The sequence below is a fragment of the Hypomesus nipponensis genome, chromosome 3, assembly GCF_054491055.1.
Source record: "Hypomesus nipponensis isolate SF chromosome 3, ASM5449105v1, whole genome shotgun sequence".
NCBI classification, from domain to species: domain Eukaryota; kingdom Metazoa; phylum Chordata; class Actinopteri; order Osmeriformes; family Osmeridae; genus Hypomesus; species Hypomesus nipponensis.
Window position 1 is genome coordinate 157655 of NC_140363.1, and position 17432 is coordinate 175086.

The window sequence follows — 17432 nt, forward strand, 5'->3', positions numbered from 1 at the left end:
TGGGTTTGAAAAGGTGAACTGTGGCTCGAAATGTTGTGCGGTCCTTGATGCTTTTTGGGGCATCGTAGGTATAGTGGCTCCATTCCCAGACAATACAAACCGTGAAGAGGCATTTTGTCTCTTGTGACGGTCGAACACATCCAGATTAGGCCAAGTGTTCCAAACTCGGCAGAAGTATATACCAGGCTTAGGGCAATCTCTAACTCGTTGGACGTAAGTCGTGGTGTAAAAAGTTGAACCGTGGCCCCAAATGCCGTGCGATCATGGAGGCCGTTGTGGGCATTGGTGGTATAGTGGCAAGCATAGCTGCCTTCCAAGCAGTTGACCCGGGTTCGATTCCCGGCCAATGCAGAAACTTAAGAAAGATGTGTTTTATCTTGTGACATTCAACCGCTTGCGGGCATTAGAAAAGTCTTATGAGCTCCTGGACAATCGATCAGCTTCGGGAAGATCTCGGGTTGCCTAGAGCTGACAACGGGGTAGCGTGGCCGAGCGGTCCAAGGCGCTGGATTTAGGCTCCAGTCTCTCCGGAGGCGTGGGTTCGAATCCCACCGCTGCCACTTTTGTAGGGTGCTAACGCCGTCTCGTTGCTTTCACGTCAGTAATTGGGTTTGAAAAGGTGAACTGTGGCTCGAAATGTTGTGCGGTCCTTGATGCTTTTTGGGGCATCGTAGGTATAGTGGCTCCATTCCCAGACAATACAAACCGTGAAGAGGCATTTTGTCTCTTGTGACGGTCGAACACATCCAGATTAGGCCAAGTGTTCCAAACTCGGCAGAAGTATATACCAGGCTTAGGGCAATCTCTTACTCGTTGGACGTAAGTCGGTGGTGTGAAAAGTTGAACCGTGGCTCCAAAATCCGTGCGATCATGGAGGCCGTTGTGGGCATTGGTGGTATAGTGGCAAGCATAGCTGCCTTCCAAGCAGTTGACCCGGGTTCGATTCCCGGCCAATGCAGAAACTTAAGAAAGATGTGTTTTATCTTGTGACATTCAACGCTTGCGGGCATTAGAAAAGTCTTATGAGCTCCTGGACAATCGATCAGCTTCGGGAAGATCTCGGGTTGCCAAGAGCTGACAACAAGGTAGCGTGGCCGAGCGGTCGGTCCAAGGCGCTGGATTAAGGCTCCAGTCTCTCCGGAGGCGTGGGTTCGAATCCCACCGCTGCCACTTTTGTAGGGTGCTAACGCCGTCTCGTTGCTTTCACGTCAGTAATTGGGTTTGAAAAGGTGAACTGTGGCTCGAAATGTTGTGCGGTCCTTGATGCTTTTTGGGGCATCGTAGGTATAGTGGCTCCATTCCCAGACAATACAAACCGTGAAGAGGCATTTTGTCTCTTGTGACGGTCGAACACATCCAGATTAGGCCAAGTGTTCCAAACTCGGCAGAAGTATATACCAGGCTTAGGGCAATCTCTTACTCGTTGGACGTAAGTCGTGGTGTAAAAAGTTGAACCGTGGCCCCAAATGCCGTGCGATCATGGAGGCCGTTGTGGGCATTGGTGGTATAGTGGCAAGCATAGCTGCCTTCCAAGCAGTTGACCCGGGTTCGATTCCTGGCCAATGCAGAAACTTAAGAAAGATGTGTTTTATCTTGTGACATTCAACCGCTTGCGGGCATTAGAAAAGTCTTATGAGCTCCTGGACAATCGATCAGCTTCGGGAAGATCTCGGGTTGCCTAGAGCTGACAACGGGGTAGCGTGGCCGAGCGGTCCAAGGCGCTGGATTTAGGCTCCAGTCTCTCCGGAGGCGTGGGTTCGAATCCCACCGCTGCCACTTTTGTAGGGTGCTAACGCCGTCTCGTTGCTTTCACGTCAGTAATTGGGTTTGAAAAGGTGAACTGTGGCTCGAAATGTTGTGCGGTCCTTGATGCTTTTTGGGGCATCGTAGGTATAGTGGCTCCATTCCCAGACAATACAAACCGTGAAGAGGCATTTTGTCTCTTGTGACGGTCGAACACATCCAGATTAGGCCAAGTGTTCCAAACTCGGCAGAAGTATATACCAGGCTTAGGGCAATCTCTTACTCGTTGGACGTAAGTCGGTGGTGTGAAAAGTTGAACCGTGGCTCCAAAATCCGTGCGATCATGGAGGCCGTTGTGGGCATTGGTGGTATAGTGGCAAGCATAGCTGCCTTCCAAGCAGTTGACCCGGGTTCGATTCCCGGCCAATGCAGAAACTTAAGAAAGATGTGTTTTATCTTGTGACATTCAACGCTTGCGGGCATTAGAAAAGTCTTATGAGCTCCTGGACAATCGATCAGCTTCGGGAAGATCTCGGGTTGCCAAGAGCTGACAACAAGGTAGCGTGGCCGAGCGGTCGGTCCAAGGCGCTGGATTAAGGCTCCAGTCTCTCCGGAGGCGTGGGTTCGAATCCCACCGCTGCCACTTTTGTAGGGTGCTAACGCCGTCTCGTTGCTTTCACGTCAGTAATTGGGTTTGAAAAGGTGAACTGTGGCTCGAAATGTTGTGCGGTCCTTGATGCTTTTTGGGGCATCGTAGGTATAGTGGCTCCATTCCCAGACAATACAAACCGTGAAGAGGCATTTTGTCTCTTGTGACGGTCGAACACATCCAGATTAGGCCAAGTGTTCCAAACTCGGAAGAAGTATATACCAGGCTTAGGGCAATCTCTTACTCGTTGGACGTAAGTCGTGGTGTAAAAAGTTGAACCGTGGCCCCAAATGCCGTGCGATCATGGAGGCCGTTGTGGGCATTGGTGGTATAGTGGCAAGCATTGCTGCCTTTCAAGCAGTTGACCCGGGTTCGATTCCTGGCCAATGCAGAAACTTAAGAAAGATGTGTTTTATCTTGTGACATTCAACCGCTTGCGGGCATTAGAAAAGTCTTATGAGCTCCTGGACAATCGATCAGCTTCGGGAAGATCTCGGGTTGCCTAGAGCTGACAACGGGGTAGCGTGGCCGAGCGGTCCAAGGCGCTGGATTTAGGCTCCAGTCTCTCCGGAGGCGTGGGTTCGAATCCCACCGCTGCCACTTTTGTAGGGTGCTAACGCCGTCTCGTTGCTTTCACGTCAGTAATTGGGTTTGAAAAGGTGAACTGTGGCTCGAAATGTTGTGCGGTCCTTGATGCTTTTTGGGGCATCGTAGGTATAGTGGCTCCATTCCCAGACAATACAAACCGTGAAGAGGCATTTTGTCTCTTGTGACGGTCGAACACATCCAGATTAGGCCAAGTGTTCCAAACTCGGCAGAAGTATATACCAGGCTTAGGGCAATCTCTTACTCGTTGGACGTAAGTCGTGGTGTGAAAAGTTGAACCGTGGCCCCAAATGCCGTGCGATCATGGAGGCCGTTGTGGGCATTGGTGGTATAGTGGCAAGCATAGCTGCCTTCCAAGCAGTTGACCCGGGTTCGATTCCAGGCCAATGCAGAAACTTAAGAAAGATGTGTTTTATCTTGTGACATTCAACCGCTTGCGGGCATTAGAAAAGTCTTATGAGCTCCTGGACAATCGATCAGCTTCGGGAAGATCTCGGGTGGCCAAGAGCTGACAACAAGGTAGCGTGGCCGAGCGGTCCAAGGCGCTGGATTAAGGCTCCAGTCTCTCCGGAGGCGTGGGTTCGAATCCCACCGCTGCCACTTTTGTAGGGTGCTAACGCCGTCTCGTTGCTTTCACGTCAGTAATTGGGTTTGAAAAGGTGAACTGTGGCTCGAAATGTTGTGCGGTCCTTGATGCTTTTTGGGGCATCGTAGGTATAGTGGCTCCATTCCCAGACAATACAAACCGTGAAGAGGCATTTTGTCTCTTGTGACGGTCGAACACATCCAGATTAGGCCAAGTGTTCCAAACTCGGCAGAAGTATATACCAGGCTTAGGGCAATCTCTTACTCGTTGGACGTAAGTCGTGGTGTGAAAAGTTGAACCGTGGCCCCAAATGCCGTGCGATCATGGAGGCCGTTGTGGGCATTGGTGGTATAGTGGCAAGCATAGCTGCCTTCCAAGCAGTTGACCCGGGTTCGATTCCAGGCCAATGCAGAAACTTAAGAAAGATGTGTTTTATCTTGTGACATTCAACCGCTTGCGGGCATTAGAAAAGTCTTATGAGCTCCTGGACAATCGATCAGCTTCGGGAAGATCTCGGGTGGCCAAGAGCTGACAACAAGGTAGCGTGGCCGAGCGGTCCAAGGCGCTGGATTAAGGCTCCAGTCTCTCCGGAGGCGTGGGTTCGAATCCCACCGCTGCCACTTTTGTAGGGTGCTAACGCCGTCTCGTTGCTTTCACGTCAGTAATTGGGTTTGAAAAGGTGAACTGTGGCTCGAAATGTTGTGCGGTCCTTGATGCTTTTTGGGGCATCGTAGGTATAGTGGCTCCATTCCCAGACAATACAAACCGTGAAGAGGCATTTTGTCTCTTGTGACGGTCGAACACATCCAGATTAGGCCAAGTGTTCCAAACTCGGCAGAAGTATATACCAGGCTTAGGGCAATCTCTTACTCGTTGGACGTAAGTCGGTGGTGTGAAAAGTTGAACCGTGGCTCCAAAATCCGTGCGATCATGGAGGCCGTTGTGGGCATTGGTGGTATAGTGGCAAGCATAGCTGCCTTCCAAGCAGTTGACCCGGGTTCGATTCCCGGCCAATGCAGAAACTTAAGAAAGATGTGTTTTATCTTGTGACATTCAACGCTTGCGGGCATTAGAAAAGTCTTATGAGCTCCTGGACAATCGATCAGCTTCGGGAAGATCTCGGGTTGCCAAGAGCTGACAACAAGGTAGCGTGGCCGAGCGGTCCAAGGCGCTGGATTAAGGCTCCAGTCTCTCCGGAGGCGTGGGTTCGAATCCCACCGCTGCCACTTTTGTAGGGTGCTAACGCTGTCTCGTTGCTTTCACGTCAGTAATTGGGTTTGAAAAGGTGAACTGTGGCTCGAAATGTTGTGCGGTCCTTGATGCTTTTTGGGGCATCGTAGGTATAGTGGCTCCATTCCCAGACAATACAAACCGTGAAGAGGCATTTTGTCTCTTGTGACGGTCAAACACATCCAGATTAGGCCAAGTGTTCCAAACTCGGCAGAAGTATATACCAGGCTTAGGGCAATCTCTTACTCGTTGGACGTAAGTCGTGGTGTAAAAAGTTGAACCGTGGCCCCAAATGCCGTGCAATCATGGAGGCCGTTGTGGGCATTGGTGGTATAGTGGCAAGCATAGCTGCCTTCCAAGCAGTTGACCCGGGTTCGATTCCCGGCCAATGCAGAAACTTAAGAAAGATGTGTTTTATCTTGTGACATTCAACCGCTTGCGGGCATTAGAAAAGTCTTATGAGCTCCTGGACAATCGATCAGCTTCGGGAAGATCTCGGGTTGCCTAGAGCTGACAACGGGGTAGCGTGGCCGAGCGGTCCAAGGCGCTGGATTTAGGCTCCAGTCTCTCCGGAGGCGTGGGTTCGAATCCCACAGCTGCCACTTTTGTAGGGTGCTAACGCCGTCTCGTTGCTTTCACGTCAGTAATTGGGTTTGAAAAGGTGAACTGTGGCTCGAAATGTTGTGCGGTCCTTGATGCTTTTTGGGGCATCGTAGGTATAGTGGCTCCATTCCCAGACAATACAAACCGTGAAGAGGCATTTTGTCTCTTGTGACGGTCGAACACATCCAGATTAGGCCAAGTGTTCCAAACTCGGCAGAAGTATATACCAGGCTTAGGGCAATCTCTTACTCGTTGGACGTAAGTCGTGGTGTAAAAAGTTGAACCGTGGCCCCAAATGCCGTGCGATCATGGAGGCCGTTGTGGGCATTGGTGGTATAGTGGCAAGCATAGCTGCCTTCCAAGCAGTTGACCCGGGTTGGATTCCCGGCCAATGCAGAAACTTAAGAAAGATGTGTTTTATCTTGTGACATTCAACCGCTTGCGGGCATTAGAAAAGTCTTATGAGCTCCTGGACAATCGATCAGCTTCGGGAAGATCTCGGGTTGCCTAGAGCTGACAACGGGGTAGCGTGGCCGAGCGGTCCAAGGCGCTGGATTTAGGCTCCAGTCTCTCCGGAGGCGTGGGTTCGAATCCCACCGCTGCCACTTTTGTAGGGTGCTAACGCCGTCTCGTTGCTTTCACGTCAGTAATTGGGTTTGAAAAGGTGAACTGTGGCTCGAAATGTTGTGCGGTCCTTGATGCTTTTTGGGGCATCGTAGGTATAGTGGCTCCATTCCCAGACAATACAAACCGTGAAGAGGCATTTTGTCTCTTGTGACGGTCGAACACATCCAGATTAGGCCAAGTGTTCCAAACTCGGCAGAAGTATATACCAGGCTTAGGGCAATCTCTTACTCGTTGGACGTAAGTCGGTGGTGTGAAAAGTTGAACCGTGGCTCCAAAATCCGTGCGATCATGGAGGCCGTTGTGGGCATTGGTGGTATAGTGGCAAGCATAGCTGCCTTCCAAGCAGTTGACCCGGGTTCGATTCCCGGCCAATGCAGAAACTTAAGAAAGATGTGTTTTATCTTGTGACATTCAACGCTTGCGGGCATTAGAAAAGTCTTATGAGCTCCTGGACAATCGATCAGCTTCGGGAAGATCTCGGGTTGCCAAGAGCTGACAACAAGGTAGCGTGGCCGAGCGGTCGGTCCAAGGCGCTGGATTAAGGCTCCAGTCTCTCCGGAGGCGTGGGTTCGAATCCCACCGCTGCCACTTTTGTAGGGTGCTAACGCCGTCTCGTTGCTTTCACGTCAGTAATTGGGTTTGAAAAGGTGAACTGTGGCTCGAAATGTTGTGCGGTCCTTGATGCTTTTTGGGGCATCGTAGGTATAGTGGCTCCATTCCCAGACAATACAAACCGTGAAGAGGCATTTTGTCTCTTGTGACGGTCGAACACATCCAGATTAGGCCAAGTGTTCCAAACTCGGCAGAAGTATATACCAGGCTTAGGGCAATCTCTTACTCGTTGGACGTAAGTCGTGGTGTAAAAAGTTGAACCGTGGCCCCAAATGCCGTGCGATCATGGAGGCCGTTGTGGGCATTGGTGGTATAGTGGCAAGCATAGCTGCCTTCCAAGCAGTTGACCCGGGTTCGATTCCTGGCCAATGCAGAAACTTAAGAAAGATGTGTTTTATCTTGTGACATTCAACCGCTTGCGGGCATTAGAAAAGTCTTATGAGCTCCTGGACAATCGATCAGCTTCGGGAAGATCTCGGGTTGCCTAGAGCTGACAACGGGGTAGCGTGGCCGAGCGGTCCAAGGCGCTGGATTTAGGCTCCAGTCTCTCCGGAGGCGTGGGTTCAAATCCCACCGCTGCCACTTTTGTAGGGTGCTAACGCCGTCTCGTTGCTTTCACGTCAGTAATTGGGTTTGAAAAGGTGAACTGTGGCTCGAAATGTTGTGCGGTCCTTGATGCTTTTTGGGGCATCGTAGGTATAGTGGCTCCATTCCCAGACAATACAAACCGTGAAGAGGCATTTTGTCTCTTGTGACGGTCGAACACATCCAGATTAGGCCAAGTGTTCCAAACTCGGCAGAAGTATATACCAGGCTTAGGGCAATCTCTTACTCGTTGGACGTAAGTCGTGGTGTGAAAAGTTGAACCGTGGCCCCAAATGCCGTGCGATCATGGAGGCCGTTGTGGGCATTGGTGGTATAGTGGCAAGCATAGCTGCCTTCCAAGCAGTTGACCCGGGTTTGATTCCCGGCCAATGCAGAAACTTAAGAAAGATGTGTTTTATCTTGTGACATTCAACCGCTTGCGGGCATTAGAAAAGTCTTATGAGCTCCTGGACAATCGATCAGCTTCGGGAAGATCTCGGGTGGCCAAGAGCTGACAACAAGGTAGCGTGGCCGAGCGGTCCAAGGCGCTGGATTAAGGCTCCAGTCTCTCCGGAGGCGTGGGTTCGAATCCCACCGCTGCCACTTTTGAAGGGTGCTAACGCCGTCTCGTTGCTTTCACGTCAGTAATTGGGTTTGAAAAGGTGAACTGTGGCTCGAAATGTTGTGCGGTCCTTGATGCTTTTTGGGGCATCGTAGGTATAGTGGCTCCATTCCCAGACAATACAAACCGTGAAGAGGCATTTTGTCTCTTGTGACGGTCGAACACATCCAGATTAGGCCAAGTGTTCCAAACTCGGCAGAAGTATATACCAGGCTTAGGGCAATCTCTTACTCGTTGGACGTAAGTCGTGGTGTGAAAAGTTGAACCGTGGCCCCAAATGCCGTGCGATCATGGAGGCCGTTGTGGGCATTGGTGGTATAGTGGCAAGCATAGCTGCCTTCCAAGCAGTTGACCCGGGTTCGATTCCCGGCCAATGCAGAAACTTAAGAAAGATGTGTTTTATCTTGTGACATTCAACCGCTTGCGGGCATTAGAAAAGTCTTATGAGCTCCTGGACAATCGATCAGCTTCGGGAAGATCTCGGGTGGCCAAGAGCTGACAACAAGGTAGCGTGGCCGAGCGGTCCAAGGCGCTGGATTAAGGCTCCAGTCTCTCCGGAGGCGTGGGTTCGAATCCCACCGCTGCCACTTTTGTAGGGTGCTAACGCCGTCTCGTTGCTTTCACGTCAGTAATTGGGTTTGAAAAGGTGAACTGTGGCTCGAAATGTTGTGCGGTCCTTGATGCTTTTTGGGGCATCGTAGGTATAGTGGCTCCATTCCCAGACAATACAAACCGTGAAGAGGCATTTTGTCTCTTGTGACGGTCGAACACATCCAGATTAGGCCAAGTGTTCCAAACTCGGCAGAAGTATATACCAGGCTTAGGGCAATCTCTTACTCGTTGGACGTAAGTCGGTGGTGTGAAAAGTTGAACCGTGGCTCCAAAATCCGTGCGATCATGGAGGCCGTTGTGGGCATTGGTGGTATAGTGGCAAGCATAGCTGCCTTCCAAGCAGTTGACCCGGGTTCGATTCCCGGCCAATGCAGAAACTTAAGAAAGATGTGTTTTATCTTGTGACATTCAACGCTTGCGGGCATTAGAAAAGTCTTATGAGCTCCTGGACAATCGATCAGCTTCGGGAAGATCTCGGGTTGCCAAGAGCTGACAACAAGGTAGCGTGGCCGAGCGGTCCAAGGCGCTGGATTAAGGCTCCAGTCTCTCCGGAGGCGTGGGTTCGAATCCCACCGCTGCCACTTTTGTAGGGTGCTAACGCCGTCTCGTTGCTTTCACGTCAGTAATTGGGTTTGAAAAGGTGAACTGTGGCTCGAAATGTTGTGCGGTCCTTGATGCTTTTTGGGGCATCGTAGGTATAGTGGCTCCATTCCCAGACAATACAAACCGTGAAGAGGCATTTTGTCTCTTGTGACGGTCGAACACATCCAGATTAGGCCAAGTGTTCCAAACTCCGCAGAAGTATATACCAGGCTTGGGGCAATCTCTTACTCGTTGGACGTAAGTCGTGGTGTGAAAAGTTGAACCGTGGCCCCAAATGCCGTGCGATCATGGAGGCCGTTGTGGGCATTGGTGGTATAGTGGCAAGCATAGCTGCCTTCCAAGCAGTTGACCCGGGTTCGATTCCCGGCCAATGCAGAAACTTAAGAAAGATGTGTTTTATCTTGTGACATTCAACCGCTTGCGGGCATTAGAAAAGTCTTATGAGCTCCTGGACAATCGATCAGCTTCGGGAAGATCTCGGGTGGCCAAGAGCTGACAACAAGGTAGCGTGGCCGAGCGGTCCAAGGCGCTGGATTAAGGCTCCAGTCTCTCCGGAGGCGTGGGTTCGAATCCCACCGCTGCCACTTTTGTAGGGTGCTAACGCCGTCTCGTTGCTTTCACGTCAGTAATTGGGTTTGAAAAGGTGAACTGTGGCTCGAAATGTTGTGCGGTCCTTGATGCTTTTTGGGGCATCGTAGGTATAGTGGCTCCATTCCCAGACAATACAAACCGTGAAGAGGCATTTTGTCTCTTGTGACGGTCGAACACATCCAGATTAGGCCAAGTGTTCCAAACTCGGCAGAAGTATATACCAGGCTTAGGGCAATCTCTTACTCGTTGGACGTAAGTCGTGGTGTGAAAAGTTGAACCGTGGCCCCAAATGCCGTGCGATCATGGAGGCCGTTGTGGGCATTGGTGGTATAGTGGCAAGCATAGCTGCCTTCCAAGCAGTTGACCCGGGTTGGATTCCCGGCCAATGCAGAAACTTAAGAAAGATGTGTTTTATCTTGTGACATTCAACCGCTTGCGGGCATTAGAAAAGTCTTATGAGCTCCTGGACAATCGATCAGCTTCGGGAAGATCTCGGGTGGCCAAGAGCTGACAACAAGGTAGCGTGGCCGAGCGGTCCAAGGCGCTGGATTAAGGCTCCAGTCTCTCCGGAGGCGTGGGTTCGAATCCCACCGCTGCCACTTTTGTAGGGTGCTAACGCCGTCTCGTTGCTTTCACGTCAGTAATTGGGTTTGAAAAGGTGAACTGTGGCTCGAAATGTTGTGCGGTCCTTGATGCTTTTTGGGGCATCGTAGGTATAGTGGCTCCATTCCCAGACAATACAAACCGTGAAGAGGCATTTTGTCTCTTGTGACGGTCGAACACATCCAGATTAGGCCAAGTGTTCCAAACTCGGCAGAAGTATATACCAGGCTTAGGGCAATCTCTTACTCGTTGGACGTAAGTCGGTGGTGTGAAAAGTTGAACCGTGGCTCCAAAATCCGTGCGATCATGGAGGCCGTTGTGGGCATTGGTGGTATAGTGGCAAGCATAGCTGCCTTCCAAGCAGTTGACCCGGGTTCGATTCCCGGCCAATGCAGAAACTTAAGAAAGATGTGTTTTATCTTGTGACATTCAACGCTTGCGGGCATTAGAAAAGTCTTATGAGCTCCTGGACAATCGATCAGCTTCGGGAAGATCTCGGGTTGCCAAGAGCTGACAACAAGGTAGCGTGGCCGAGCGGTCCAAGGCGCTGGATTAAGGCTCCAGTCTCTCCGGAGGCGTGGGTTCGAATCCCACCGCTGCCACTTTTGTAGGGTGCTAACGCCGTCTCGTTGCTTTCACGTCAGTAATTGGGTTTGAAAAGGTGAACTGTGGCTCGAAATGTTGTGCGGTCCTTGATGCTTTTTGGGGCATCGTAGGTATAGTGGCTCCATTCCCAGACAATACAAACCGTGAAGAGGCATTTTGTCTCTTGTGACGGTCGAACACATCCAGATTAGGCCAAGTGTTCCAAACTCCGCAGAAGTATATACCAGGCTTGGGGCAATCTCTTACTCGTTGGACGTAAGTCGTGGTGTGAAAAGTTGAACCGTGGCCCCAAATGCCGTGCGATCATGGAGGCCGTTGTGGGCATTGGTGGTATAGTGGCAAGCATAGCTGCCTTCCAAGCAGTTGACCCGGGTTCGATTCCCGGCCAATGCAGAAACTTAAGAAAGATGTGTTTTATCTTGTGACATTCAACCGCTTGCGGGCATTAGAAAAGTCTTATGAGCTCCTGGACAATCGATCAGCTTCGGGAAGATCTCGGGTGGCCAAGAGCTGACAACAAGGTAGCGTGGCCGAGCGGTCCAAGGCGCTGGATTAAGGCTCCAGTCTCTCCGGAGGCGTGGGTTCGAATCCCACCGCTGCCACTTTTGTAGGGTGCTAACGCCGTCTCGTTGCTTTCACGTCAGTAATTGGGTTTGAAAAGGTGAACTGTGGCTCGAAATGTTGTGCGGTCCTTGATGCTTTTTGGGGCATCGTAGGTATAGTGGCTCCATTCCCAGACAATACAAACCGTGAAGAGGCATTTTGTCTCTTGTGACGGTCGAACACATCCAGATTAGGCCAAGTGTTCCAAACTCGGCAGAAGTATATACCAGGCTTAGGGCAATCTCTTACTCGTTGGACGTAAGTCGTGGTGTGAAAAGTTGAACCGTGGCCCCAAATGCCGTGCGATCATGGAGGCCGTTGTGGGCATTGGTGGTATAGTGGCAAGCATAGCTGCCTTCCAAGCAGTTGACCCGGGTTCGATTCCCGGCCAATGCAGAAATTCAAGAAAGATGTGTTTTATCTTGTGACATTCAACCGCTTGCGGGCATTAGAAAAGTCTTATGAGCTCCTGGACAATCGATCAGCTTCGGGAAGATCTCGGGTTGCCTAGAGCTGACAACGGGGTAGCGTGGCCGAGCGGTCCAAGGCGCTGGATTTAGGCTCCAGTCTCTCCGGAGGCGTGGGTTCGAATCCCACAGCTGCCACTTTTGTAGGGTGCTAACGCCGTCTCGTTGCTTTCACGTCAGTAATTGGGTTTGAAAAGGTGAACTGTGGCTCGAAATGTTGTGCGGTCCTTGATGCTTTTTGGGGCATCGTAGGTATAGTGGCTCCATTCCCAGACAATACAAACCGTGAAGAGGCATTTTGTCTCTTGTGACGGTCGAACACATCCAGATTAGGCCAAGTGTTCCAAACTCGGCAGAAGTATATACCAGGCTTAGGGCAATCTCTTACTCGTTGGACGTAAGTCGTGGTGTAAAAAGTTGAACCGTGGCCCCAAATGCCGTGCGATCATGGAGGCCGTTGTGGGCATTGGTGGTATAGTGGCAAGCATAGCTGCCTTCCAAGCAGTTGACCCGGGTTCGATTCCTGGCCAATGCAGAAACTTAAGAAAGATGTGTTTTATCTTGTGACATTCAACCGCTTGCGGGCATTAGAAAAGTCTTATGAGCTCCTGGACAATCGATCAGCTTCGGGAAGATCTCGGGTTGCCTAGAGCTGACAACGGGGTAGCGTGGCCGAGCGGTCCAAGGCGCTGGATTTAGGCTCCAGTCTCTCCGGAGGCGTGGGTTCAAATCCCACCGCTGCCACTTTTGTAGGGTGCTAACGCCGTCTCGTTGCTTTCACGTCAGTAATTGGGTTTGAAAAGGTGAACTGTGGCTCGAAATGTTGTGCGGTCCTTGATGCTTTTTGGGGCATCGTAGGTATAGTGGCTCCATTCCCAGACAATACAAACCGTGAAGAGGCATTTTGTCTCTTGTGACGGTCGAACACATCCAGATTAGGCCAAGTGTTCCAAACTCGGCAGAAGTATATACCAGGCTTAGGGCAATCTCTTACTCGTTGGACGTAAGTCGTGGTGTGAAAAGTTGAACCGTGGCCCCAAATGCCGTGCGATCATGGAGGCCGTTGTGGGCATTGGTGGTATAGTGGCAAGCATAGCTGCCTTCCAAGCAGTTGACCCGGGTTCGATTCCAGGCCAATGCAGAAACTTAAGAAAGATGTGTTTTATCTTGTGACATTCAACAGCTTGCGGGCATTAGAAAAGTCTTATGAGCTCCTGGACAATCGATCAGCTTCGGGAAGATCTCGGGTGGCCAAGAGCTGACAACAAGGTAGCGTGGCCGAGCGGTCCAAGGCGCTGGATTAAGGCTCCAGTCTCTCCGGAGGCGTGGGTTCGAATCCCACCGCTGCCACTTTTGTAGGGTGCTAACGCCGTCTCGTTGCTTTCACGTCAGTAATTGGGTTTGAAAAGGTGAACTGTGGCTCGAAATGTTGTGCGGTCCTTGATGCTTTTTGGGGCATCGTAGGTATAGTGGCTCCATTCCCAGACAATACAAACCGTGAAGAGGCATTTTGTCTCTTGTGACGGTCGAACACATCCAGATTAGGCCAAGTGTTCCAAACTCGGCAGAAGTATATACCAGGCTTAGGGCAATCTCTTACTCGTTGGACGTAAGTCGTGGTGAAAAAGTTGAACCGTGGCCCCAAATGCCGTGCGATCATGGAGGCCGTTGTGGGCATTGGTGGTATAGTGGCAAGCATAGCTGCCTTCCAAGCAGTTGACCCGGGTTCGATTCCCGGCCAATGCAGAAACTTAAGAAAGATGTGTTTTATCTTGTGACATTCAACCGCTTGCGGGCATTAGAAAAGTCTTATGAGCTCCTGGACAATCGATCAGCTTCGGGAAGATCTCGGGTTGCCTAGAGCTGACAACGGGGTAGCGTGGCCGAGCGGTCCAAGGCGCTGGATTTAGGCTCCAGTCTCTCCGGAGGCGTGGGTTCGAATCCCACTGCTGCCACTTTTGTAGGGTGCTAACGCCGTCTCGTTGCTTTCACGTCAGTAATTGGGTTTGAAAAGGTGAACTGTGGCTCGAAATGTTGTGCGGTCCTTGATGCTTTTTGGGGCATCGTAGGTATAGTGGCTCCATTCCCAGACAATACAAACCGTGAAGAGGCATTTTGTCTCTTGTGACGGTCAAACACATCCAGATTAGGCCAAGTGTTCCAAACTCGGCAGAAGTATATACCAGGCTTAGGGCAATCTCTTACTCGTTGGACGTAAGTCGTGGTGTAAAAAGTTGAACCGTGGCCCCAAATGCCGTGCGATCATGGAGGCCGTTGTGGGCATTGGTGGTATAGTGGCAAGCATAGCTGCCTTCCAAGCAGTTGACCCGGGTTCGATTCCCGGCCAATGCAGAAACTTAAGAAAGATGTGTTTTATCTTGTGACATTCAACCGCTTGCGGGCATTAGAAAAGTCTTATGAGCTCCTGGACAATCGATCAGCTTCGGGAAGATCTCGGGTTGCCTAGAGCTGACAACGGGGTAGCGTGGCCGAGCGGTCCAAGGCGCTGGATTTAGGCTCCAGTCTCTCCGGAGGCGTGGGTTCAAATCCCACCGCTGCCACTTTTGTAGGGTGCTAACGCCGTCTCGTTGCTTTCACGTCAGTAATTGGGTTTGAAAAGGTGAACTGTGGCTCGAAATGTTGTGCGGTCCTTGATGCTTTTTGGGGCATCGTAGGTATAGTGGCTCCATTCCCAGACAATACAAACCGTGAAGAGGCATTTTGTCTCTTGTGACGGTCGAACACATCCAGATTAGGCCAAGTGTTCCAAACTCGGCAGAAGTATATACCAGGCTTAGGGCAATCTCTTACTCGTTGGACGTAAGTCGTGGTGTGAAAAGTTGAACCGTGGCCCCAAATGCCGTGCGATCATGGAGGCCATTGTGGGCATTGGTGGTATAGTGGCAAGCATAGCTGCCTTCCAAGCAGTTGACCCGGGTTCGATTCCAGGCCAATGCAGAAACTTAAGAAAGATGTGTTTTATCTTGTGACATTCAACAGCTTGCGGGCATTAGAAAAGTCTTATGAGCTCCTGGACAATCGATCAGCTTCGGGAAGATCTCGGGTGGCCAAGAGCTGACAACAAGGTAGCGTGGCCGAGCGGTCCAAGGCGCTGGATTAAGGCTCCAGTCTCTCCGGAGGCGTGGGTTCGAATCCCACCGCTGCCACTTTTGTAGGGTGCTAACGCCGTCTCGTTGCTTTCACGTCAGTAATTGGGTTTGAAAAGGTGAACTGTGGCTCGAAATGTTGTGCGGTCCTTGATGCTTTTTGGGGCATCGTAGGTATAGTGGCTCCATTCCCAGACAATACAAACCGTGAAGAGGCATTTTGTCTCTTGTGACGGTCGAACACATCCAGATTAGGCCAAGTGTTCCAAACTCGGCAGAAGTATATACCAGGCTTAGGGCAATCTCTTACTCGTTGGACGTAAGTCGTGGTGTAAAAAGTTGAACCGTGGCCCCAAATGCCGTGCGATCATGGAGGCCGTTGTGGGCATTGGTGGTATAGTGGCAAGCATAGCTGCCTTCCAAGCAGTTGACCCGGGTTCGATTCCCGGCCAATGCAGAAACTTAAGAAAGATGTGTTTTATCTTGTGACATTCAACCGCTTGCGGGCATTAGAAAAGTCTTATGAGCTCCTGGACAATCGATCAGCTTCGGGAAGATCTCGGGTTGCCTAGAGCTGACAACGGGGTAGCGTGGCCGAGCGGTCCAAGGCGCTGGATTTAGGCTCCAGTCTCTCCGGAGGCGTGGGTTCGAATCCCACTGCTGCCACTTTTGTAGGGTGCTAACGCCGTCTCGTTGCTTTCACGTCAGTAATTGGGTTTGAAAAGGTGAACTGTGGCTCGAAATGTTGTGCGGTCCTTGATGCTTTTTGGGGCATCGTAGGTATAGTGGCTCCATTCCCAGACAATACAAACCGTGAAGAGGCATTTTGTCTCTTGTGACGGTCAAACACATCCAGATTAGGCCAAGTGTTCCAAACTCGGCAGAAGTATATACCAGGCTTAGGGCAATCTCTTACTCGTTGGACGTAAGTCGTGGTGTAAAAAGTTGAACCGTGGCCCCAAATGCCGTGCGATCATGGAGGCCGTTGTGGGCATTGGTGGTATAGTGGCAAGCATAGCTGCCTTCCAAGCAGTTGACCCGGGTTCGATTCCCGGCCAATGCAGAAACTTAAGAAAGATGTGTTTTATCTTGTGACATTCAACCGCTTGCGGGCATTAGAAAAGTCTTATGAGCTCCTGGACAATCGATCAGCTTCGGGAAGATCTCGGGTTGCCTAAAGCTGAAAACGGGGTAGCGTGGCCGAGCGGTCCAAGGCGCTGGATTTAGGCTCCAGTCTCTCCGGAGGCGTGGGTTCGAATCCCACCGCTGCCACTTTTGTAGGGTGCTAACGCCGTCTCGTTGCTTTCACGTCAGTAATTGGGTTTGAAAAGGTGAACTGTGGCTCGAAATGTTGTGCGGTCCTTGATGCTTTTTGGGGCATCGTAGGTATAGTGGCTCCATTCCCAGACAATACAAACCGTGAAGAGGCATTTTGTCTCTTGTGACGGTCGAACACATCCAGATTAGGCCAAGTGTTCCAAACTCGGCAGAAGTATATACCAGGCTTAGGGCAATCTCTTACTCGTTGGACGTAAGTCGTGGTGTGAAAAGTTGAACCGTGGCCCCAAATGCCGTGCGATCATGGAGGCCGTTGTGGGCATTGGTGGTATAGTGGCAAGCATAGCTGCCTTCCAAGCAGTTGACCCGGGTTTGATTCCCGGCCAATGCAGAAACTTAAGAAAGATGTGTTTTATCTTGTGACATTCAACCGCTTGCGGGCATTAGAAAAGTCTTATGAGCTCCTGGACAATCGATCAGCTTCGGGAAGATCTCGGGTGGCCAAGAGCTGACAACAAGGTAGCGTGGCCGAGCGGTCCAAGGCGCTGGATTAAGGCTCCAGTCTCTCCGGAGGCGTGGGTTCGAATCCCACCGCTGCCACTTTTGTAGGGTGCTAACGCCGTCTCGTTGCTTTCACGTCAGTAATTGGGTTTGAAAAGGTGAACTGTGGCTCGAAATGTTGTGCGGTCCTTGATGCTTTTTGGGGCATCGTAGGTATAGTGGCTCCATTCCCAGACAATACAAACCGTGAAGAGGCATTTTGTCTCTTGTGACGGTCGAACACATCCAGATTAGGCCAAGTGTTCCAAACTCGGCAGAAGTATATACCAGGCTTAGGGCAATCTCTTACTCGTTGGACGTAAGTCGTGGTGTGAAAAGTTGAACCGTGGCCCCAAATGCCGTGCGATCATGGAGGCCGTTGTGGGCATTGGTGGTATAGTGGCAAGCATAGCTGCCTTCCAAGCAGTTGACCCGGGTTCGATTCCCGGCCAATGCAGAAACTTAAGAAAGATGTGTTTTATCTTGTGACATTCAACCGCTTGCGGGCATTAGAAAAGTCTTATGAGCTCCTGGACAATCGATCAGCTTCGGGAAGATC

At 51.0% G+C, this 17432-nt stretch overlaps 53 non-coding genes across 53 annotated transcripts; all 53 read left to right on the plus strand.

The window, feature by feature from the left end:
- Positions 1-279: 279 nt before the first annotated feature.
- Positions 280-351, plus strand: trnag-ucc (transfer RNA glycine (anticodon UCC)). The gene has a single exon. It is a non-coding gene; the product is annotated as a tRNA-Gly (tRNA).
- Positions 352-478: 127 nt separating this feature from the next.
- On the plus strand, positions 479-560 carry trnal-uag (transfer RNA leucine (anticodon UAG)). Its single transcript has one exon. It is a non-coding gene; the product is annotated as a tRNA-Leu (tRNA).
- A 326-nt stretch (positions 561-886) lies between these two features.
- On the plus strand, positions 887-958 carry trnag-ucc (transfer RNA glycine (anticodon UCC)). The gene has a single exon. It is a non-coding gene; the product is annotated as a tRNA-Gly (tRNA).
- Positions 959-1084: 126 nt separating this feature from the next.
- On the plus strand, positions 1085-1170 carry trnal-aag (transfer RNA leucine (anticodon AAG)). The gene has a single exon. It is a non-coding gene; the product is annotated as a tRNA-Leu (tRNA).
- Positions 1171-1495: 325 nt separating this feature from the next.
- Positions 1496-1567, plus strand: trnag-ucc (transfer RNA glycine (anticodon UCC)). The gene has a single exon. It is a non-coding gene; the product is annotated as a tRNA-Gly (tRNA).
- A 127-nt stretch (positions 1568-1694) lies between these two features.
- trnal-uag (transfer RNA leucine (anticodon UAG)) lies at positions 1695-1776 on the plus strand. The gene has a single exon. It is a non-coding gene; the product is annotated as a tRNA-Leu (tRNA).
- Positions 1777-2102: 326 nt separating this feature from the next.
- On the plus strand, positions 2103-2174 carry trnag-ucc (transfer RNA glycine (anticodon UCC)). The gene has a single exon. It is a non-coding gene; the product is annotated as a tRNA-Gly (tRNA).
- A 126-nt stretch (positions 2175-2300) lies between these two features.
- Positions 2301-2386, plus strand: trnal-aag (transfer RNA leucine (anticodon AAG)). Its single transcript has one exon. It is a non-coding gene; the product is annotated as a tRNA-Leu (tRNA).
- Positions 2387-2711: 325 nt separating this feature from the next.
- Positions 2712-2783, plus strand: trnae-uuc (transfer RNA glutamic acid (anticodon UUC)). Its single transcript has one exon. It is a non-coding gene; the product is annotated as a tRNA-Glu (tRNA).
- A 127-nt stretch (positions 2784-2910) lies between these two features.
- On the plus strand, positions 2911-2992 carry trnal-uag (transfer RNA leucine (anticodon UAG)). Its single transcript has one exon. It is a non-coding gene; the product is annotated as a tRNA-Leu (tRNA).
- Positions 2993-3516: 524 nt separating this feature from the next.
- On the plus strand, positions 3517-3598 carry trnal-aag (transfer RNA leucine (anticodon AAG)). The gene has a single exon. It is a non-coding gene; the product is annotated as a tRNA-Leu (tRNA).
- Positions 3599-4122: 524 nt separating this feature from the next.
- Positions 4123-4204, plus strand: trnal-aag (transfer RNA leucine (anticodon AAG)). The gene has a single exon. It is a non-coding gene; the product is annotated as a tRNA-Leu (tRNA).
- A 326-nt stretch (positions 4205-4530) lies between these two features.
- trnag-ucc (transfer RNA glycine (anticodon UCC)) lies at positions 4531-4602 on the plus strand. Its single transcript has one exon. It is a non-coding gene; the product is annotated as a tRNA-Gly (tRNA).
- Positions 4603-4728: 126 nt separating this feature from the next.
- trnal-aag (transfer RNA leucine (anticodon AAG)) lies at positions 4729-4810 on the plus strand. The gene has a single exon. It is a non-coding gene; the product is annotated as a tRNA-Leu (tRNA).
- A 325-nt stretch (positions 4811-5135) lies between these two features.
- On the plus strand, positions 5136-5207 carry trnag-ucc (transfer RNA glycine (anticodon UCC)). The gene has a single exon. It is a non-coding gene; the product is annotated as a tRNA-Gly (tRNA).
- A 127-nt stretch (positions 5208-5334) lies between these two features.
- Positions 5335-5416, plus strand: trnal-uag (transfer RNA leucine (anticodon UAG)). Its single transcript has one exon. It is a non-coding gene; the product is annotated as a tRNA-Leu (tRNA).
- Positions 5417-5741: 325 nt separating this feature from the next.
- Positions 5742-5813, plus strand: trnag-ucc (transfer RNA glycine (anticodon UCC)). The gene has a single exon. It is a non-coding gene; the product is annotated as a tRNA-Gly (tRNA).
- A 127-nt stretch (positions 5814-5940) lies between these two features.
- trnal-uag (transfer RNA leucine (anticodon UAG)) lies at positions 5941-6022 on the plus strand. The gene has a single exon. It is a non-coding gene; the product is annotated as a tRNA-Leu (tRNA).
- A 326-nt stretch (positions 6023-6348) lies between these two features.
- trnag-ucc (transfer RNA glycine (anticodon UCC)) lies at positions 6349-6420 on the plus strand. Its single transcript has one exon. It is a non-coding gene; the product is annotated as a tRNA-Gly (tRNA).
- Positions 6421-6546: 126 nt separating this feature from the next.
- trnal-aag (transfer RNA leucine (anticodon AAG)) lies at positions 6547-6632 on the plus strand. Its single transcript has one exon. It is a non-coding gene; the product is annotated as a tRNA-Leu (tRNA).
- A 325-nt stretch (positions 6633-6957) lies between these two features.
- trnag-ucc (transfer RNA glycine (anticodon UCC)) lies at positions 6958-7029 on the plus strand. The gene has a single exon. It is a non-coding gene; the product is annotated as a tRNA-Gly (tRNA).
- Positions 7030-7156: 127 nt separating this feature from the next.
- On the plus strand, positions 7157-7238 carry trnal-uag (transfer RNA leucine (anticodon UAG)). Its single transcript has one exon. It is a non-coding gene; the product is annotated as a tRNA-Leu (tRNA).
- A 325-nt stretch (positions 7239-7563) lies between these two features.
- trnag-ucc (transfer RNA glycine (anticodon UCC)) lies at positions 7564-7635 on the plus strand. Its single transcript has one exon. It is a non-coding gene; the product is annotated as a tRNA-Gly (tRNA).
- A 127-nt stretch (positions 7636-7762) lies between these two features.
- trnal-aag (transfer RNA leucine (anticodon AAG)) lies at positions 7763-7844 on the plus strand. Its single transcript has one exon. It is a non-coding gene; the product is annotated as a tRNA-Leu (tRNA).
- A 325-nt stretch (positions 7845-8169) lies between these two features.
- On the plus strand, positions 8170-8241 carry trnag-ucc (transfer RNA glycine (anticodon UCC)). The gene has a single exon. It is a non-coding gene; the product is annotated as a tRNA-Gly (tRNA).
- A 127-nt stretch (positions 8242-8368) lies between these two features.
- trnal-aag (transfer RNA leucine (anticodon AAG)) lies at positions 8369-8450 on the plus strand. Its single transcript has one exon. It is a non-coding gene; the product is annotated as a tRNA-Leu (tRNA).
- A 326-nt stretch (positions 8451-8776) lies between these two features.
- trnag-ucc (transfer RNA glycine (anticodon UCC)) lies at positions 8777-8848 on the plus strand. The gene has a single exon. It is a non-coding gene; the product is annotated as a tRNA-Gly (tRNA).
- A 126-nt stretch (positions 8849-8974) lies between these two features.
- trnal-aag (transfer RNA leucine (anticodon AAG)) lies at positions 8975-9056 on the plus strand. The gene has a single exon. It is a non-coding gene; the product is annotated as a tRNA-Leu (tRNA).
- A 325-nt stretch (positions 9057-9381) lies between these two features.
- trnag-ucc (transfer RNA glycine (anticodon UCC)) lies at positions 9382-9453 on the plus strand. The gene has a single exon. It is a non-coding gene; the product is annotated as a tRNA-Gly (tRNA).
- A 127-nt stretch (positions 9454-9580) lies between these two features.
- Positions 9581-9662, plus strand: trnal-aag (transfer RNA leucine (anticodon AAG)). The gene has a single exon. It is a non-coding gene; the product is annotated as a tRNA-Leu (tRNA).
- Positions 9663-9987: 325 nt separating this feature from the next.
- trnag-ucc (transfer RNA glycine (anticodon UCC)) lies at positions 9988-10059 on the plus strand. Its single transcript has one exon. It is a non-coding gene; the product is annotated as a tRNA-Gly (tRNA).
- Positions 10060-10186: 127 nt separating this feature from the next.
- On the plus strand, positions 10187-10268 carry trnal-aag (transfer RNA leucine (anticodon AAG)). Its single transcript has one exon. It is a non-coding gene; the product is annotated as a tRNA-Leu (tRNA).
- Positions 10269-10594: 326 nt separating this feature from the next.
- trnag-ucc (transfer RNA glycine (anticodon UCC)) lies at positions 10595-10666 on the plus strand. The gene has a single exon. It is a non-coding gene; the product is annotated as a tRNA-Gly (tRNA).
- Positions 10667-10792: 126 nt separating this feature from the next.
- Positions 10793-10874, plus strand: trnal-aag (transfer RNA leucine (anticodon AAG)). The gene has a single exon. It is a non-coding gene; the product is annotated as a tRNA-Leu (tRNA).
- A 325-nt stretch (positions 10875-11199) lies between these two features.
- On the plus strand, positions 11200-11271 carry trnag-ucc (transfer RNA glycine (anticodon UCC)). Its single transcript has one exon. It is a non-coding gene; the product is annotated as a tRNA-Gly (tRNA).
- A 127-nt stretch (positions 11272-11398) lies between these two features.
- trnal-aag (transfer RNA leucine (anticodon AAG)) lies at positions 11399-11480 on the plus strand. The gene has a single exon. It is a non-coding gene; the product is annotated as a tRNA-Leu (tRNA).
- A 325-nt stretch (positions 11481-11805) lies between these two features.
- On the plus strand, positions 11806-11877 carry trnag-ucc (transfer RNA glycine (anticodon UCC)). The gene has a single exon. It is a non-coding gene; the product is annotated as a tRNA-Gly (tRNA).
- A 127-nt stretch (positions 11878-12004) lies between these two features.
- Positions 12005-12086, plus strand: trnal-uag (transfer RNA leucine (anticodon UAG)). The gene has a single exon. It is a non-coding gene; the product is annotated as a tRNA-Leu (tRNA).
- Positions 12087-12411: 325 nt separating this feature from the next.
- Positions 12412-12483, plus strand: trnag-ucc (transfer RNA glycine (anticodon UCC)). Its single transcript has one exon. It is a non-coding gene; the product is annotated as a tRNA-Gly (tRNA).
- Positions 12484-12610: 127 nt separating this feature from the next.
- Positions 12611-12692, plus strand: trnal-uag (transfer RNA leucine (anticodon UAG)). Its single transcript has one exon. It is a non-coding gene; the product is annotated as a tRNA-Leu (tRNA).
- Positions 12693-13216: 524 nt separating this feature from the next.
- On the plus strand, positions 13217-13298 carry trnal-aag (transfer RNA leucine (anticodon AAG)). The gene has a single exon. It is a non-coding gene; the product is annotated as a tRNA-Leu (tRNA).
- Positions 13299-13622: 324 nt separating this feature from the next.
- Positions 13623-13694, plus strand: trnag-ucc (transfer RNA glycine (anticodon UCC)). Its single transcript has one exon. It is a non-coding gene; the product is annotated as a tRNA-Gly (tRNA).
- Positions 13695-13821: 127 nt separating this feature from the next.
- Positions 13822-13903, plus strand: trnal-uag (transfer RNA leucine (anticodon UAG)). The gene has a single exon. It is a non-coding gene; the product is annotated as a tRNA-Leu (tRNA).
- Positions 13904-14228: 325 nt separating this feature from the next.
- Positions 14229-14300, plus strand: trnag-ucc (transfer RNA glycine (anticodon UCC)). The gene has a single exon. It is a non-coding gene; the product is annotated as a tRNA-Gly (tRNA).
- A 127-nt stretch (positions 14301-14427) lies between these two features.
- trnal-uag (transfer RNA leucine (anticodon UAG)) lies at positions 14428-14509 on the plus strand. Its single transcript has one exon. It is a non-coding gene; the product is annotated as a tRNA-Leu (tRNA).
- A 524-nt stretch (positions 14510-15033) lies between these two features.
- Positions 15034-15115, plus strand: trnal-aag (transfer RNA leucine (anticodon AAG)). Its single transcript has one exon. It is a non-coding gene; the product is annotated as a tRNA-Leu (tRNA).
- Positions 15116-15440: 325 nt separating this feature from the next.
- Positions 15441-15512, plus strand: trnag-ucc (transfer RNA glycine (anticodon UCC)). Its single transcript has one exon. It is a non-coding gene; the product is annotated as a tRNA-Gly (tRNA).
- A 127-nt stretch (positions 15513-15639) lies between these two features.
- trnal-uag (transfer RNA leucine (anticodon UAG)) lies at positions 15640-15721 on the plus strand. Its single transcript has one exon. It is a non-coding gene; the product is annotated as a tRNA-Leu (tRNA).
- Positions 15722-16046: 325 nt separating this feature from the next.
- On the plus strand, positions 16047-16118 carry trnag-ucc (transfer RNA glycine (anticodon UCC)). The gene has a single exon. It is a non-coding gene; the product is annotated as a tRNA-Gly (tRNA).
- A 127-nt stretch (positions 16119-16245) lies between these two features.
- trnal-uag (transfer RNA leucine (anticodon UAG)) lies at positions 16246-16327 on the plus strand. Its single transcript has one exon. It is a non-coding gene; the product is annotated as a tRNA-Leu (tRNA).
- A 325-nt stretch (positions 16328-16652) lies between these two features.
- trnag-ucc (transfer RNA glycine (anticodon UCC)) lies at positions 16653-16724 on the plus strand. Its single transcript has one exon. It is a non-coding gene; the product is annotated as a tRNA-Gly (tRNA).
- A 127-nt stretch (positions 16725-16851) lies between these two features.
- On the plus strand, positions 16852-16933 carry trnal-aag (transfer RNA leucine (anticodon AAG)). Its single transcript has one exon. It is a non-coding gene; the product is annotated as a tRNA-Leu (tRNA).
- A 325-nt stretch (positions 16934-17258) lies between these two features.
- On the plus strand, positions 17259-17330 carry trnag-ucc (transfer RNA glycine (anticodon UCC)). The gene has a single exon. It is a non-coding gene; the product is annotated as a tRNA-Gly (tRNA).
- Positions 17331-17432: the final 102 nt, after the last annotated feature.